General features: G+C 40.4%; 1 long non-coding RNA gene and 1 pseudogene across 2 annotated transcripts in view; both read right to left on the bottom strand.

Moving 5' to 3' along the window:
• Positions 1–4,871: 4,871 nt before the first annotated feature.
• The window catches only part of LOC114484522 (uncharacterized), a 74,978-nt gene continuing 60,020 nt past the window's right edge, over positions 4,872–19,829 (bottom strand). Inside the window, exons 2-3 of one of the 2 annotated variants that reach the window (XR_003677561.2) lie at positions 5,123–5,170; positions 4,872–4,935 (exon numbers count right to left, since the gene is read on the bottom strand). This is a non-coding gene — a long non-coding RNA (uncharacterized lncRNA). The remainder of the gene's footprint in view (positions 4,936–5,122; positions 5,171–19,829) is intronic. The other variant, XR_008619086.1, reaches the window with a different exon arrangement.
• On the bottom strand, positions 17,921–19,239 carry LOC102985062 (centromere protein N-like; annotated as a pseudogene).

The following is a 19,829-nucleotide window of genomic DNA, read 5'->3' as shown; positions in this document are numbered from 1 at the left end:
TAATATTTAATTTAGTTGTTTCAAAGATATAAGTAAGGTTTGGGGACAAAAACAGGCAACAGATTGAAATGTGGGAAACCATGGTGGAATGGGAAAAGATTCAGTGAAGTTCAGTTTCAATAAACAACATCTTGTTAAATCCTTAGGACCTAGTGACTACATTCCATGAAAATAATAATATTGTCTGAAGTCCTAGGAATGTCATTAGATACCATTTTGGATGATTCTTGTAGACTTGAAACAATGCCTAAGATCGTTTCAAAATAGTGCCTGCATTTAACAGCAGACGCATACAAAAATAAGTAGGTGTGACTTTGAAAATTAAAGAATTTTTAACTTGCTAAGCAGAAAAAATACTAGGAAGCATCGTTATGAAAATAGATTTGAAAATATTTTGTTTTAAGAGAACATTTGAGGGCAGTAAGAAAAAACTGTATCTTTTTATGACAGTGGCAAGTCTGGGAGAGCAAAAGGAAGCAAAGAGAAGTAATGTGGTTTGAATTAAGCAAGAGTTTGATTCTGTGATAGAATCTGACACCTTGCATATGCGTACTGATGGCTGAACATTCCCTGGGAGAACTTTATGGTTAGTGTTTTACATGGATCTGGAGTTAATTCCTTCATTCATTCATCTTATTCGTTCAGTAGCTGTTCAATACCCAAGCCCTTACCACAGGCCACACTTTTTAGGTGCAGAGAATGTTGCTTTGACCAAGAAAAACAAGGTCCCTGTTCTCATGAAATTTATCTTCTAATAGGGGAGTCAACAGACAGTCTTATCCATCACATCTCAAACTCATGGCCCAGGATGGCTATTGGTCTCAGTTATTGTGACTTCATTCCAGACAGTAGCGTGAAGGAGGAGAAGAGAGATTTTTCAGAAGATCCACATAGTACAGTGCTTACATATCATTGGCTTAAACTTAGTCACATGGCCACACAGAGCTGCAAGGGAGGCTCAGAAAATGTAATCATATAGCTGAGTAACTAATGCAGAAGGAAGAACTAGATATTGAAACTGGATATTGAAAGCACTCTCTGTAACGAACAATCTGTAAGAAAAGATTAGAGAAGTTTCAACTTCAAGAATGATCATGATAAATTTCATAGCCCTTTGCAAGCACGTATGAAAAATTTATACAAGGAGTTCCGTAATGATCTTGTCTTAAGCTAAGAGGACAGAAAAAGTGGAGAGAGGCTTAAACTCTAGAATGAAACTAGGTTAGATGAAGAAAGTCTATGATGGTCAAGTGAACAGGATTATATATTATATTTGTGTGTTGTAACTAATTGGATTCTATCTTGAGTATTACCGCTAGTTCTTATAGAAGAGGATTCTGTGTGTAAGTAATATGTACGTTTTTTCTGGACATAGAGTCTACGTTTATCATCATATTCTCAACGATGTATGTAAACAAAAAAAGTTAAGAATAACAATTATACCTGATTTGATGTGGAACAACTTGACTTCTCTCATTCCCAACTTCAGAACATTATAATCCAGATATTTTAGTAAGTAGAGCATTCAATGGTACTGGTATAGTCAGTACCATTGTAGTAAACTACCCAGTGTCTCTTCTATGTGTCTTTTTCTACTCCTTCTGCACTCTTCTCCTACCTTCTCTCTTCTCACAACATCTAGGTTTCTTTCTGCCAAGTAAGTCCATTGAGATGAGAATGTGAATTTAGTTGAAATGATGCTCTAAAAAAAAACTGAAAAGGTGTTAGTTTACCATACCATCAGGGCAATTAATGCGCACTGGACAGGTCACTTCTGGCCCCAAACATCCCCTGTGGCTACAATTCCAAAACAAACATCAGAGACAAACTTTCTGAGACATGTTCTAGGAAAAGGCTGCAGTTTCAAGAGAGACTAGGGGTTTCCTTTTGCCTTCCTGGGATGGTTATTTTTCTCTGCCATTTAATGGTTTATTTACTTCCATTTGTCTAAGTGTTACAGGAAATCTAAAATCTTTCTCAGCCCACTGTTAGTGCTTCCTTCAATCACCTCCAAGTGGGGGTGGAAGTACCTTTCTCTCCTGGTTTTAAAGCAGATGCCAGCTCTACTCCCAGCTCCAAAGACTGTAAAAGCATGTGGTCTGCACTTAACTAGTTTCATAAGAGAGCTCCCCTCTACTCTTGCCCAGGAAATAACTCACTGCCTAATCCACTTAGAACAAGGCAGAGTGTTTAAAAAAAAAAAACACATTAGATGCTTTCAATTGTATTTTTCTTAATCATGAAAATGCACCTTTCCTCCCAGTATTTCCATATTTCCATTTGTTTCCCTTGTGTGACATCTTGGTACATTTAAGATATTTCAGTTTTATTCTCTTAAAGTTGCCTTACTGAAGTTAGAACCATTTTCTTGCAATGATTTAACATGTTCCTCTCAGTATCTCCTAGTAGCCTTTTTGACAACAGCTTCCTCAAATGAAGTTGATATTAGAAGAAGGAGTTTCATTAAACTTGACAGCACGGAAAAGTTTGAAGATGTATTTTTAACCAGGTTTGCCTCCTAGAAGCAAAGATCATAGACTTTAGGACATGAAGTTTTTCTCATGATGGCTCTATTGTCCTGTTCTGGAGACAAATCGATTTTTATACTCATAGCATGGCATCCACCCTGAAGTACCTCTAGAATTTTTCTATCAGAAGGGATTAGGACAGCAAACTGGATGGAGGTAGGGGCCAGGGAACTTGTCTTAAGAGTTATATTTGAATAGAAAGAACACTTGGAGAAAAACCCAACGACTTAGGTTACATTTGAGGGGCGGGTAAGGCCTTGTCCCTTCTAGTGACTAGACCTGGCCTCTGTAGGGTGCTCATTTGATGAGCCTAGATTGAGTAATGCCATACACCCCATGAGTTGTTTCATTCCAGTTGTACTTACTACGTAGATAAAATCAAATACTCCTCTGAAAATAATACTTTGTTTATGCAATCAATGCTTTGCCCAGGAGAGGCAAAGAAAAGCTGAGACCACAGAAGCAGCTGAAGCCAATGTCCAAAATGAGTCTACCCTGTTCTTTGCAACCTATGTCCCACCTTGGCCATCTGGTAAACCTCTACTCATTCTTTGAGGCTTAACTCAAGCGAGTCCTCCTCTGCACTGATTCTCTGACTCCCTCAAGGATTCTACATCTTCAGTGCATGAGTTCCTTCTGTAAAGCAGCCTTGTCTCACATTGTGTGGTAATTGTGTGGTAATTGTTTGACACCCCTAGCCACTCCCCTGAGGACAGAGCTATTTTATTCAGCTTTTTGGTATCCCTGGCACTAAGTATAATACCTAGCTTGCGGCAGTCTCAATACATTTTTCTTGAATGAACAGATAAATGAATGAAAAAGTTGAATTGAGAGCACCAACAATCACAATTTGAAAACTTTATAACTTTATAATTATTTTTTATTTTTCAGTCTTTTCTATTCTCTTTTGTGCCTCTGCTTCTAGTTTCTGTTCCCCTGCAGCATTTTTAAACAACAACAGTCATTTTCTAACCCTCACAATTTTATGGGTGAGGCAGGGCACAGCGGGGACTGCTCCTCCCTTTTCCAGGACAGCTGGGGCCTCAGCGGGAGTGGAGCTAGCAACTGGACATGGCCAAGATGGCTCACACAGGGCCACACAGCTGGAGTGTCTGTTCTGGCTGTCGGCTGGTCTCCTCGGTTCCTCTCCATTTCACGTCTCCTGAGGCTGGAATGTCCACAGTGGCTTCTTCACTCCTATGTCAGGTGCCTGGTCTGCGAAGGCTGGAACATCTGGGTCTGGCTGGACATCCCTCACCACAAGGTGGTCTTGGAGTAGTCAGACTTCTTACTAGACAAGGATATGTAATCCTAGTGTGTTTTACTTCTCTGGTAAAGACATTAATCTAAAAATATGGGGGAGGGACTTCCCTGGTCGTCCAGTGGTTAAGACTCTGTGCTTCCAATGCAGGGGGAGCGGGTTCGATCCCTGGATGGGGAAATAAGATCCCACATGCGGCACGGTGAGGCCAAAAAATTAAAATAAATAAATAAAAACAATATGGGGGAGGTATGGTGAGCAGCATTCCTTCAATGAGAGAAAAAAAACCTCAAAGCCGACTTCTTCACTGTTATGAAGTTCGTCCAGACCATCACCTTACAGTGGATTATGCTAAATTACTGCAACCATATCTAAGTCTTATGCACTACCCACCATTCAAATAATTCCTTTCCCCCCTTGGTCTCTGAGTTTTTTGGTAACTAGAAAGAACACAGATTTCTGCAGAAACAAATTTGCCATACGTTAAGTTTATTTTGTGATGTCCCAACTTATATATTGAAAGTAACATATAGTCCATTAAATCAAATGGAGAAGAGTAATAGAGGAAATTTCCTAAAGTTTATGTGCTATGAATATCTTATTTTTCTAGTGATAACTTTGACAGAGCAAATTAGAATCTATGGTTTCAGCAAAGGAGGTGTCCTATGTAAAATGAAACCATTGATGAAAACAGCACTCTGAATGTTATTATCACTGCTACTTTTAATTAGTAATTTCCATGTGAATGTGTACTGTGAAGTGCTTGACATGCAGAAACGAATACCCACAAAACCCCCATGATACAGTAATATAAAAGTCCCTCAGGGAGACTCTCCACATGGGACCAAAGGCCCATCTGACCCATTATATAAGGATCTTCCCTTCTGGGAAGTAGGTGGAATGAACACACTGTTTGCTATTGCCTGCTTTTGAAGCAAGGTATGCCAAGGTCTGTGTGCCCTTCTCCAGAAGTATCAGGGGAGAAGCCTGAAACATCTGCAAGCTCTGTTTAGCGCTCTTTTGGGTAGAAATCATGCTTTGCTGGCATTTTATGTTTCTATAAAAGAATAGGGAGAAACTTGCCTCTCAGAGTCCTCAATGAGATAAGAAGGTCGTGGTTAGGTAGCAATTGTGATTAGGTGTCTGCTGAGGAGAAAGAAATAAACCGGATCAGAAAAATATACATTCTCTACAGGTATCCTTACAGGGCCTTGACTGAGGGCCAAATAATCACAGAGAGAGCAATTCCAGTTCTGAGGCTCAGGATAATTTGGATAATTAATTATAATTAAGTAGCGATTAATAATGATTTGAATAATTGAAGGTTCCCCACCTTCAGTCTGTGGGCTGGGAGCAGTGCCATGCTGAGCCATAATGGAGCCTGAAACAAAGGAGAAATTAGTAATACTTATCTGTCTCTATTAAAATTGTTGATATTTTGTTCATTATAGATTTTTAAACATATTTTCATTAAAAATATTCCACTAAAATATTGTTTATCTTGATCATTGTTTTGATATCCCCTTAAAAACTTGGCACCAGCAGCAAGTGCCTCATTATTGCCCCCACCCCAGGCCCTGTACCCAGAAGCAATGTGAGGGGTACTTTTGATATTGCTTGATCTGCCCTTGACAGAGAATAAAGGGAGAGTCAAATCCTTGGATTGGTCCCTGACTTTTTGTGTCCTAAAATTTCTAAATCATTGAGCTCAAAAGAATCAAATTCCAGTCTGGGTCAGAGACAGAAGGCAGCCCCAAGTCTTGAGTGTACCACTATTACCCCATTTTATAGATGAGAAACTGAGACTCAGTACAATCGACAGGTATGCCTAGATGACAAATCTAGAAGGTGGAACATGAAGACTTGAATCCAGGCTATGTGGATTCCGTGGGCTCTGCTCTCAGCCACTGGGCTCCAAGGGACTGCCCATGTACTGTTTCCTACCATTCCCCAGTGAAAAAGACAAATAATGTATTTTTTCTCTCTTAACGTAACAGCCAGTTACAAGTTATAAGTAAATATCTTCTGTTAACTTTGAATAAATTTATTGTCTTTTTACTCTTACAGAAGTAATATATATTCACTAAAGAGAAATTAGAAAATACACACAAATGAGAAATCAAAATCCCACCCCCAGAGCCACCCACTATTACCATTTTTTTGCATATCTCTCCAAGGTTTATTTTATTTTTTTGTTTTTTGTTTCATTCTTTAAGTCTCATTTTAATAAAGGTAAATTATATGTATATGATTTTAAAATGAAACTATACTATACATGCAGTTTTTTAAAATGTGCTTTCTTCACTTAACAATATACCTTGAACATCTTTCTCTGTCATTTCTTTTTGCAGAGTAATTTGTAGTGGTTTCATAATATGCATTCATCCTTTCATGAATATTTATTGAGCGCCTGCTACTTTCCAGGCATCAGCTAGGCACTAGAGATACATCGGTTAACAAAACAAAGAATTTGGCCCTCTAGGGTTGACATCGAAGTAGGACATCTTCAAAAATGAACAAATGGGTGTCAGTTAATAGGGACACTATTTTGGATGTGTCAGGGAGTCTTCTTTGATAAGAGGCTAACACGGGCTTAACTGTCCCATAAAACTGTCCCCCTTAAAATTTATATGTTGAAGTCCTAACCCCCAGTACCTCAAAATGTGACCATATTTGGAGATAGGGTCTTTAAAGTGGTAATAAGCTACGGTGAGATCATTAGGGTAACCCCTAATCTATTATGACTGGGATCCTTTTAAGAAGAGGAAATTTGGACACAGACCCATAGAAGGAAGACCATGTGAAGACACAGGGAGAAGTCGGCCACCTGTAACCCAAGGAGAGAGACCTGGAACTGATCCTTCCCTCACAGCTCTCAGAGGAAACCAACCCTACTAGCATCTTGATCTTAGGCTTTCAGCCTCCAGAGTGGTGAGAAAATTAATTTCCATTGTTTAAGCCTACCCAGTCTATAGTACTTTGTTATGGCTGCCCCAGGAAACTAATAAATTCAGAGAAAGAGGTCTGAATGAAGTGAGAGGGTACCAGCCCTTTGGAGTCTGGGGACCAGGGAGGGCCAAGGCTTGGTAGTTTGCATTAGAGGAAAGCAAAGGGGTCTGGGGCATGGAAGGGTGGCTGAGGGGAGAAAGGAAGCAGAGAAGTCAGAAGAGGCAGCAGGGCACCGCCGGGTCCTCAAGCACCCTGCAGGCCTTGGAAAGAACTTCAGATTATACTGTGGGGAGACAGGAAACCACTGGAGAACAGTTGGACCTGACATACTTTAACAAAGGCCCTCAGCTTCTGCATGGAACCCAGATAAGATGTATCAAAAAGTTTGTAACCCTTTTATTAATCAGTTAAATTATTTAGCAGTGCATCTTAGTGAAAGGAATGAGAAGCAGGGAGAGGGGTTTCTGGGACACTGGCCCCAAGCCTTAAGCCTTCTTTGTATCCCCACCATCCCAACTGGCCATCCCACACCCCGATCTGACAAACTGTATAAACTGTCATTTTAAACCAGCTTCAGACTTTTTCGTGAGTCCTTCTCCACAAGGTCATACAGTGGGACCTCTCCTCCCCCAGGCTGAGGCCAGCTGGTTGTTATCCCTCCCTTCGATTATGTCTGTTCCCTCTCCCTGGGTCTCACACCAAGGTTCCCAATCCTCAGGTTCCCTCCACCCAACTCAAGCCTTCTTAACTCACTGGCACCAACTGCCATCTGCCAAGATTCCATCTTACTCTTCTCTCTCCCTCTCTCCCTCCTCCTTTCCCTCATTCCTAGCGTTTCCTAGGAAATGGAGAAATGGACGCCTCCTCTGATATCTGAAAATGAAATTTCACGGAAGTGGACAATCCCCATATGAACTCATGGTTACTCAGCCCAATTGGAAACCTCATGCCTTCCTAACAAATCAGAGATAATGGCTGCATGGGCAATAACAGCCCAGGGTTGGACCGAACTTTGACCAGCGTGCTTCTGTTAGGAGGCTTTCATTAGTTTCCAGACTCCTCTTAGGCTACTGAGAGGTCCTCTCTTGTAGAAAGAGCCCTCATCAGTAACTTCCTTTAGGAATGTGTGTGCTTATTTTTGCCTCCTGCTCAAAATCTTTCATGTCCTCCATTGCCTCCCACCCAAGGCCTATTGACTCTATCACTGTACACTTGTCATTCTATTCTAGGCTGCACTTTGACTGTTATTCACTGAAAACAAGGGATCAAACTGAACTTCTTTCTCAAAGAGCAATAAACACATAGAAGTGGAAAAAAACAAATGGATTCCATTAGTAAGTGTGCCAGTTCAGCCCAGACTAACAGGCTAATCCACTCTTTGACTGCAGGAGAGAGTTGACATTAAAAAAACAGGCAGTGGTACCTATATAAGCTGGATATTCCCAAGTGCAGATGCCCTGGGCCTACAAAGGGGAACACCACAAGGGCCACTGGCCCCGGTCCTCTGTCACAAAGGGCCTCAATGCCACCAGGTTATACCTATAATTACAGAGAAGCATTGGCAGGTTTGAAGAAAGAAGATATCACCACCCAACTTAATTCTGGGTCTCATTACTGGGCCACATCTGTTGTGTATGATGTATCAATATTTTTAATAAATCCCCTAATAACTCCTTTAATCATTTTGGGAATGGCATAATTATATTGAACTGAATAAATACACGTGTACATGTGTGGGTTGAAACAGTTTACTCCTTAGATATTGACATTGAAAATATACCACAAATTTTGTAACTTTCATTTCTATTTTGCACTTCTTTTCCTTCTTTTTCTTTCTTTTTTATTTTGTTTTGGTTTAATATAGGACTGGCCTGGGCCTCTCTTGACCTCTGACAGGCCCCATGAAAACCTGAAACCGAGGCAAGGTGACAAAGTCTGGTCCTTCAGCACTAAGGGCCTCCTCATGTTACTTCTTTACTTAGAAAAATAAAATGTTGTTGCAGAAGACCCAGAGCCACAAATGTTTCCGGAATTCTTAGATTTTTAGTTTAATTTAGCCGTCAGGGAATTGTGTAGCCTGGAACAAATCTCAAGTGGGCATCTGTCTCTTCCAGGTGAGTTAGAATCAGATATGTCTCTGCGAGGAAGCGAGTGAGGGAACTGATCTCACCCCACACAATCACCTCAAAATCAGATACAGGGTGAGTAAATAGTTACACATCTTGCTGCATATCTTACCAGATTCCCATTTCTATTTTTTTTGAGCAAAATAGCAAAGCACCTAATATATGTCATTAAATATGTTTGCAATACTATAATTTAATCTTTGTAACTGCCATTGCTAACCAGACACTGACATGCCCATATGTTCAGTATAGAAATGACGGCATGAAACTTTTTAGCAGCTCCTCGTACTTCATAATAATACTGGGTCATCTTGAGTGTGAGGGATCATGACACTGTCTGTATGTAGTTTTAAATTCCCTAGTGATGCCAAATATATTTGTGTCAACAGATACTGTTCCAAAATGCCGGAGTTCAATTTAGCTGAATACCCGGGGACTGACTCAAATGACTGCAGGGGAAATAAATATATCTTTAACTAACTCAGATGGCAACATGTTGAAAACTCAGAAAATCTGTATTACAAAGAGCTGGAAAGTAGTAAAGTAAGACATTTCCAGAAAGGCTAATCAATTTAGTGTTTAATTATATTATTGGAACCCTTTTCAATTCACATCTTTTCTCAGCCATATGTGAAAAACTGTTTTTTACCAACTTATGATAGCATCTAATTAATTATGAATAATAAATCATCGTTAGAAATGTAGAAATCTGTTTTATACTACAGAACTATTCAATATAGTAAAATACCAATAATCATAGTAATAATAATCACCAAAGTCATATGTAACTCTGATTGAGTACTTAATATGAGCTAGAAGCTTCATAAGTACCTCTATGGATTGTTTTATATTAACCTCCCAACAACCTGTGAGATAGGTAAAATAATTTGCTAATTCCTATTCTAATGAATGGCTAAGATTTTTATTGAGAATTTTCTGTGTCAGGCACTGTTCATGTATTAACTCATTCATTCCTCACAACTCTCCACAAAGCAGGTGCTCTCATTATTCCCATTTTAGGCATGAGGAAACTGAGGTACAGAGTTGAAGTGACCTGCCCAGGGCTACTAAGCTGTAAGTGACATAGCCAACACCCAAACTCCATCTGTCTGGCTCCAAGCTCAATCTTTTCTTACTAAACAGCGTCTCAACACCTGCTATATTTTCTTTGAAACTTCTGTGTGCCAGGCACTGTAGCAAATGGTCTTCATATGTTAATTATCCCTCCTTGAGGAGCTCATTGTTTTCCCATTTTTCAGATGAGAAAAGGAAGGCACAGGCCACTTGCTCCGGGTTCTAAACCCGGTCTTACCTGACTCCCGAGGAAAGTGCTGGCCACAGAGACAGAAAGTAAAGAAGCTGCCATCTTCAAAAGCCAGTTCTAGACAGCACCCATCATCAGTCCTGTGGCAAGCCTGACTTTTTATGGGCTTGCTCAGGCTGGGAGAGTCAGAATCTATCCGCCTGGGTCCACGCCTTTCTTAGATTTTTGAGTCGTTTGTTTAGGCCAGTGGTTTGAAAAAGTCACAGACAGGGAGTATCAGCACAAAAGAAACTATTCCTGCAGAGTGAAAACCAACTTGTAGTTTTTCCTGTTATTCATTTTGAGCTTCCTCTTCCTTACCACTGAACATTGTTTAAGGAATTATTTCAGTACTAAATTGCAGTAATTTCTATTTCCTTAAATTTCTATTTTCTTAAATTTCTTTCTGACATACATTTGTAGCCTCAGCTTTTTTTTTTAATCTTGTATTTCTCTACCATATGTACTCTTATATGCTTATATTCCAAATCAAGTCCAAGCTACATGAAGTCAAGGTCTATATCTTACTCATCTTTTTAATCCTTATAGGACCTCACATCTTATACTGCATAACGTCGGTGTTTGAGAAATATTTGGTAAATTAATCAACTTCATAGGCAGTATATTTGGAACTTAATGATAGCACCTAAAACTATCCGAAAGGGCAAGTAACTACATTCCCAGTACACAAAATCACATATATAAAGGTACAAAATCCATCTTTCTGATACATATCTTCAGCTTTTGACAGCCACCTTTCAAAAATTTGGTGATGGTGCCATCCCAGCCTGGTGCCCTGTGCAAAAGACATCTCCCCTGCAAAATGGTGTTTCATTTTCCTGAACTGTGTACAGGATTGTCACTTTTCTTTGTTTCTTCAGAAATGAGTCCCTTCATACAATAAATCGTCATTTCTTCTTTCTGAAGTCATCTCAGTCTATCGTATTTTATATATAAATATATATATATATTCACAAATTGACTGACAAAGCTTGAGTCCTCAACCAGGACTCACTGCGAATGGCACCCTCTAGGACTAGTCAGCGTATAAATGCATAACCACACACAGTGCCCTTGAAGTTAAGAGCTCTGTGTAGAAGAATCCAGCACTTAGAGCAGAGAATTTAACAGGAATTTGCTGTCCTTTGATTTTTTCCCCCTTGCTGTATATTATTTCCAGATTTTAGCATTATGACTTTTAAATTCTTTTCTCTGCAATGCAGAACCTGAATAGACAAGCAAAACAATATATCTAGTGTGTAAGACAGAAAATCAGTTGTTGGCCTACTTGAAATAGGTTCAACTTAATTTTTTTCAATTTGGATTTTTTAGGAAGTTGTTATTGCGGGGTAAACTTGATACATTTGATCACATGGGGTTAGTGTTACTTCTCTTAGTTGAAACATAATGAAGAGCTAGAGTTTATAAACATGGATCCAATGGGTACAAGCTCTAGTTGAATGGACATTTTGGTAAGCTAACACCATTTCTGAATGTAGCTACAAAAGTTGACATCAAATCCTAGAATTATAATGGGAGAAAGTATGGGAAGGAAGTAATCTAATTCACCTGTTTTAGTGCAGCTATAGTCTAAAGATCAAATGAAATAAACTGGAGTTTTCTCTTTACTGACTTAGATCCTATACAAAGAAGGTAGGTGAATTCTCTCATGCTTCTTCTTTCCTACTTTTTCCTTTTACACATACACACACACACACACACACACACACTTGCACATGTGTGTATGGTTGCCAAATTTTCTACAGTGCATGTGATGATTTTGACAATCAGAGGAAAAAAACGCACAATAATAAGTGTATAGCACACAGTACATACTCAATAAATTTTGTTGAATGGGAAAAAAATACATTTGAAAACATGAATTATAAAATCAAGTCTTGTCCCTTGATTTAAAAAAAATTGTATGGGCTTCCCTGGTGGCGCAGTGGTTAAGAATCCGCCTACCAATGCAGGGGACACGGGTTTGAGCCCTGGTCCAGGAAGATTCCCACATGCCATGGAGCAACTAGGCTTGTGCACCACAACTATGGAAGCCTGCGAGCCACAACTACTGAAGCCCACGCGCCTAGGGCCTGTGCTATGCAACAAGAGAAGCCACCACAATGAGAAGGCCTCACACCGCAATGAAGAGTATCCCCCGCTTTCCACAACTAAGAAAGCCCATGCACAGCAATGAAGACCCAACACAGCCAAAAATAAATAAATAAATAGATAAATAAATTTATTTTAAAAATCAAAGATACAGTCTCAGGACATAATCAACCCTGTGAACAAAGATTTATGCACAAATATTTATTGCAGAGTTATAGAAATGAAAAAAATGGAAGCAATCTGAACAGGCAATAATAAAAGAATTATGAGATAAATGCTATGTCCATGAGGAAATATTATGCAACCCTTTAAACTATATTTATAACAACTTTAAAGGACATGGGTAAATGCTCATGACATAATGTTAAATTTATAAAATCAAGGGCCTACTAAGTTTTATTTCAGTACAAGTTTAGCTCTGTAAGGACACAGTACACAGAAAGAAGAACTGGAAGGGAATATACTAAAATGTTAATAGTGTTTCAGGGTAGTGAGACTATTGAGTTTTTTTTTGCCTCTTTACCGTATTTCAGAATTTGTCTCAAATAATAAAGATGCATTATTTTGATGATGATAAAAGAGTTAAAAACTAGAAAAATGTTTCTATGGAAGAGAATTTATTCACGTAGCAGCTCAAAATCAATGAAAAGTTTATGCATTTATAATATAAACTGAACCCATCAGATGGTTTTAATTATAATGCTATGAGAGTCACATAATTGAGTTTCCATTATCCCTGCAGGTAATCTGTTCCAAAGTATAACAATCAAAAAATGTCAAGTTTACCTTCAATTCTTTGGTTTCTATTTGGATCCATTATGACTCAGTGACTTTGTGGGAATATGTGCGCTCATATCACATTCTAACATCTTTCTTTTACTAAATAATCTATTCGTTTCATCTTCTCTTCCTTGCATTTTCTTATTTCATTGTCTTTTAATTGTTTTATTTTATTCTGTATTATCTCAAGTTCCTGGGGCGCTAATTCTTTCATTTATTGTCTCCCGACTCTCCCTCATGGTGGATCATTTCCTCATGTAGTCCGTAATTTTTAATTGTGAGCATATCTTTAGCAGGTACATTGTTTCTTTAGATGTTCCAGGTGCTTTGCATTATAAAAGTGTCCTGAAAGAAAGATTTTGTGTTTGCTTCCAGCCCAGCTCTCAGGGATTCCACCCCATTCAGGACCCATTTTCATACTAATTTCTGGGCTTGGGATTCTCATACCATGCGGATGGTATTAATTCAGATCTTATACCTCTGCATAGGTTGTTTTTTTTTTTTTTTTTTTAGAAATTTATTTATTTTATTTATTTATTTTTGGCTGTGTTGGGTCTTCATTGCTGCTTGTGGGCTCTCTCTAGTTGTGGCGAGTGGGGGCTACTCTTCGTTGCAGTGCGCGAGCTTCTCATTGTGGTGGCTTCTCTTGTTGTGGAGCACGGGCTCTAGAGCGCAGGCTCAGTAGTTGTGGCACGCGGGCTTAGGTGCTCCACGGCATGTGGGATCTTCCCGGACCAGGGATCGAACCCGTGTCCCCTGCATTGGCAGGGGGATTCTCAACCACTGCATCATCAGGGAAACTGCTGCTCGGAGTTGTAACTTCTCAGAGGAGACTCCTTCTTATGCACAAAGTGCCAAGGGCACAAGCTTCCTTTATGCAACCAGTGTGGTGTGTCTAATGCTCTCTTCACAGTAGGCCAGACCTCCAGGACTCTGCTCTGAAGCAGAGGTCTTGGTTCTAGTTCCCCACCTGGTGTGAGCCCTCAGTCATGGCCTTCATCCCTATATGGATACACAGCCATACACAGCCTGTGACTGGGTCCAGTGTCCCCAGGACTTTGATGTCATCTCATACACATATTGCTCTAGCTTTGAGTTCCATCTTCTGTTCTGGTACCTAGGTATTTCCTTTCAAGCTATACATATGTTTTAAAAGTTTTTGCATCTTATCCAGAAATCCTATGGTTTAGAGTGAGAGGAGTTCTGTGGAATTCTTGGAACTCTGGAGTGGGAAGAGTTGTCTCAGCTGGATCTTGAGTCCTCAAGAGGGCTTCTGGACAAGAGCATCTCAGACTATATTATTAGCACACCTCGTGTGTTGCCATCCATTTTGAGGGGGTCACAAGAGATTAGTCTTTAACAACAGTTAGAGCATCTAACTTTTTCAATTTTTCACCTTTTAAAACAAATTCAAGACTCTTCCTGTATGATAACATGACCTTCATTTCCTTAAATTCTTTAGTAGGTAGAAATGCTCTAAGAATGTCATCTTTTGTGTATGTTGAGGTGGGCAAAAAAGCTAAGAAGCTACTCTGGACCGTGTTCACCACCTTTTTAGGCATCATCTGAAGATATCCTCAACACCAAACCATGATCAAATTAATTCTTTAAAAATAAACATAACGACAAGAAGAAAACTAGATTTACTTTCTGCATCTTTCCCAAGATTTTTCTTTTTTTAAAAAAAATTATTTATTTATTTATTTTTGCTGTGTTGGGTCTTCGTTTCTGTGCGAGGGCTTTCTCTAGTTATGGCATGCGGGGGCCACTCTTCATCGCGGTGCGTGGGCCTCTCACTATCGCGGCCTCTCTTGTTACGGAGCACAAGCTCCAGATGTGCAGGCTCAGTAATTGTGGCTCACGGGCCTAGCTGCTCTGCGGCATGTGGGATCTTCCCAGACCAGGGCTCGAACCCTTGTCCCCTGCATTAGCAGGCAGATTCTCAACCCCTGCGCCACCAGGGAAGCCCCCAAGATTTTTCTTATGATAAATTCCAAAGTGAAGTTTCACCCAAATGAAACATAATTGATAAAGTATGTGCTGTAGTTGCTCAGTTACCATAATAGGGAAATGATGTGGGCTTTTCCCCTCACAGCAAGTCCAGTCCTGAACTTAGGCAAAGAGCTCAATAGAGGAAGAATGAAAGCTACCTTAATGGGGCACCTCTCATCTTTTGCCTCTTGCCCATGCCAGTGGCCACTCTTGTTCCTGAGATCTCTGCCATTTGCACCCACGTTCTCCTTACTGTTGATGAAAAATTTAAGGAGAGGTCTGGATACAGATAAGCACAACCCAAAGGCAATTGATTGGTAGGTTCTGATTTTTAGCTACATCACTAAAATGAGTTTTCCTTAATTATATGATACCTCAACAGAGAATAATGGTAGGAATTATCTTTTTTAAAAAGACATAACATTTGTTTCCAGTTGTGTAGGACATCACCAAGATTTTTGTAAGCTTTTTTGTCACCTGTCATCTCATTGGTTTTAAGAGAGTCCTCTAAGAGGGCTTCCCTGGTGGCGCAGTGGTTGAGAATCTGCCTGCCAATGCTGGGGACATGGGTTCGAGCCCTGGTCTGGGAAGATCCCGCATGCCGCGGAGCAACTAGGCCCGTGAGCCGCAACTACTGAGCCTGCGCGTCTGGAGCCTGTGCTGCGCAACAGGAGAGGCCGCGATAGTGAGAGGCCCGTGCACCGCGATGAAGAGTGGCCCCCACTTGCCACAACTAGAGAAAGCCCTCGCGCAGAAACGAAGACCCAACACAGCCCTAAATAAATAAATAAATAAGCCAAGCATTTGAAGCCCTTAAAAAAAAAAAAAAAGAGAGAGAGAGTCCTCTAAGAAAAGGAGAGGGAGTTATTACTCATCTCACAGCAGAAGCTGTCAGTGCTAAAGGCTCTCAGGTGTCCCCTGGGCAAACCTGGGGCATCTGGGTTAGCATTGACCTGAAACCTTCCTTGACTCAAGTTTCCCTTTGCAGCCATGATATTGATTCAGTGGTTCTTTCTAAACTTTGCTTCTCTTAGCTCAATAGTTGGGTCTCACCCTCTCATTCTGATCCCTGCGTATCTCAGCTCCACCACTTACTGAAATTCCCACGCATATCACTGCCTTCCCACCATAAATCTTCCCCCGGTTACTCCTGAAACAAACCCACACGGGCTTTCACATGAGCCAACTGCACATTTATCACTTCAATTGTATTGACCATTGGCCACAATCTTCTAAGTCGTAACAGATGAGCCCGGATGATTCACGCAGGAATGGTAGGAATGACTGTGACAAATCTTTGGAAAGACAAACATGACTTGGTACCTCATTTGTGATGGGAAAATATTCTAGCATGTAAAAGGCATCTGAATTTATTAGCTTGGTGTAGCTATAATGTAACCACAAATGTGTAGGATTTTTTTTCTCACAGTCTGATAACAGCTTTATTGCATGCAAGCCTTTGTCGTTTATTGCTTCCTATGACTGTAAAAAGAGAAAAGAGCATGTTATGCCTTGACTGGCTGACTTAGATTTGTGATTTATTTGATCAGAAATGTGCTAACCACAGCACTTCAATTTATGGTTGCAGTTGGTTTGACAGTAGATGAAAAAACATAATTAGAGAGCACTTAGGAAATAGAGCTGCTTCCCTAAATTACAGTTTCTAATTTGGTCATTATTTTAGGCCCAAACGCTGCTTGAGTTCTGATTTTTGCCCCGTAAATTTATAAAAGTAATATGCATAAGTCGAAAGGGCCAACTAGGTGATGACAAGGCCGTGAAGTCTCTTTACGTTGCTTCAGCCCGAAGAGGAGGATCTGTCTGTCCAGAGTCACACTTTTGTGTGTGAGGAGCAGGAAACAGCAGGGAGATGAAAGGCAAGGGGCTGGGAGCTACAAGTCTGCGGTACAAAGGTGAAAACACCTGGCAGGGACAGAACGTGGACAGAGAGGAGAGAGGTCAGGTGGTCGGCTCTGCCCCGTGCCTGGGCACAGAAACAGTGGTGCAGCAGTAGTCTGAAGAGAACGTAAGAAAAACAGATCTCCCAGAAACAGACTCACAGACATAGAGAACAGACTTGTGGTTGCCAAAGGGGAGGGGGAGTGGGGAAGAAATGGATTGGGAGTTTGGGATTAGCAGATGCAAACTGTTATATATAGAATGGGTAAACAACAAGGTCCTACTGTATAGCACAGGGAACTATAGTCAATATCCTGTGCTAAACCGTAATGGGAAAGAATATGGAAAGGAATATATGTATAACTGAATCACTTTGCTGTACAGCAGAAATTAACACAGCATTATAAATCAACTATACTTCAATAAAATAAATTTTTTTGTTTGTTTATTTTTGGTTTTTTTGTTACTCGTTTTCAAATATCTTTATTCACAAACCTGTTATTATCGGTCAGTTCGAATGCCATATGTATGATAAAATAGATTATGAGAAGTATCATATTTACAATGAAATCATTATTTTATATAGCTGAATCAACGGATAGGCTGCCTCCTGCAATAATAACTTAATGGGCCCAATTCTACCTTTTGAATGGACCAATTTTATGATTCTCCTAGAAAGTTTTGAGTTGAGTATAGTTTCTTGGTGCTTCTTTCTGTGATCCAAGGCTTAAGAGAAAATCCCTGGAAACCAGCAACTGGAACCAGACCTCTCCAGGACTGAGGAGAGACAGGAGTGAGAAAAAAGACATCCTGTCACATCTTAAAGTCCCACAACTGCTATGCTTTGCAGGAGGAGGAAAGAATCAGTCCCAAGAATTATACTGAACATTTCTCAATCATCAATATCAAGGATTAATCTCTAAAACAAGTTTGCAGATAGAAGCTCTCCAGCTAGTCATTAACTAAAATGCATATGCAATACAGTCAAGGATGCTGTGCTTACAAAACCACATACATCTTATTTATCTCTAATTTTAAAATAATTCATTCCCTTATTGGGTATGCAAGTGAGCAATGGAGAAAGTGGTGCATCTGCAATACCGGCTGGTGCTAAGGATTTCAGTGCTTCCAGAAGATGGGAGCTAGAGAACTTAACCAGGCACCGGAGGGGTTCTTCTCTCTCACCCAGGATGCCCCCATTTAGGTCACTTTTGAATTTCGTTTCAAGCTTATATTGTGCAGATTCTAGTCTTGGTTGTGGAGAGTCTCCAAAAATTTCTTGAGTCACTCTCTGGACTCTCTCTTTTTCTATTTCGTTTTCATGAATGATCCTTGAATCCATATTTATATCTAGCTCAAGGCTTCTTTCTTGTAGAGGTGTAGTAGAGTTGTAAGTTTCAAAGGTCTGATTACACTGTTTAAAAACAATAGCCTTAAGAGCGTCCAGATACCGGCTTCTGAGGCCCATTTTCACAATCTGATGGTGTTTGCTAGCAATTGTCAGTGCCTGACCCAGAAGGGGTAGATTGCTTTTCAGTTGGGAGGAAGAAGTGAAGGCATATGGAGTTTGGGAATAATACACCACGTAAGCAGGTTTGTACTGGTTTGGCTTTCTATACTGTGCTCCCCAGGCAATTCGAATCCATACTGCATTCTCCTCGGCGTCTCTGAAGCTGACTGTCACATTTTTTTTTTAACACTTTTTTTTTTTTTTTTCTCGGTACGCGGGCCTCTCACTGCTGTGGCCTCTCCCGTTGCAGAGCACAGGCTCCGGACGCGCAGGCTCAGTGGCCATGGTTCACGGGGCCCAGCCGCTCCACGGCATGTGGGAATCTTCCCGGACTGGGGCACGAACCCGTGTCCCCTGCATCGGCAGGCGGACTCTCAACCACTGCGCCACCAGGGAAGCCCTGACTGTCACATTTTTTAATGCTCTCTTAAGAATTTTTCTTAAGAATTTTGAATTGTTCCATATCAAAGAGGTCAATGTCTTCACCTGGTCCTTTACTCCTCTGAAAAACATCCCAAACTTTCTGATGCCGATGAAATTGAGTATAAATGATGTCTAAAAGGGCTGCATCATTGAGACTTAAACGAGTCTCCTCACAAAGCAGAACCAAGTCCTGAACAAGAGATTCCTTTCTCTGCCATAAGTTTACGGTCTGCAGTTGATTTTCAGACAAAAAATTCCAGGTTTTTAGTATTGTCATCATTTCAGTCATTGGGATTTTCAAGATGGTCTTCCTGAAAAACTCGGAAACAGTTTCATCCATCTCTTTGGCACTTGGGACTTGCAGCAGTCACGAAAGGGTCGCCTCAGAGGCGTGGGACAAGGTTTCTTCAAGGCTCCCGCCACACTCGCGGGCCCGATGCCATGCCACCAGGGGTTCTCTTACTGTCCCACATCGCCGGCCGGCTCTCTCCTCATCAGCTGTTCCCCAATAAAATAAATTTTAAAAAAAGAATAGAAAAGCAGATCTCCGAGGTCATGGACTATGATGAGTGGCTGGCATATAATGTTGGTAAGGATGGTCTGGGGTAGACTAAAGAAGAGAACAACTGAACTTGGCAGAAAGAATAACTATGGGTGAGATTATTGATTTATTTTCAGTATTTAGCAGATATACTGGATCTCTTCCATCTTTTTACTTTTAATTTTTAAATTTTATTTTATTTTTGACATCTTTATTGGAGTATAATTGCTTTACAATGGTGTGTTAGTTTCTGCTTTATAACAAAGTGAATCAGCTATACATATACATATATCCCCATATCTCCTCCCTCTTGTGTCTCCCTCCTATCCTCCCTATCCCACCCCTCTAGGTGGTCACAAAGCACAGAGCTGATCTCCCTGTGCTATGCAGCTGCTTCCCACTAGC

This window comes from Physeter macrocephalus, chromosome 2 (assembly GCF_002837175.3).
Source record: "Physeter macrocephalus isolate SW-GA chromosome 2, ASM283717v5, whole genome shotgun sequence".
Lineage (NCBI taxonomy): Eukaryota > Metazoa > Chordata > Mammalia > Artiodactyla > Physeteridae > Physeter > Physeter macrocephalus.
The sequence above is the reverse complement of the archived record's forward strand: the minus strand, read 5'-3'. Positions and strand labels throughout refer to the sequence as shown.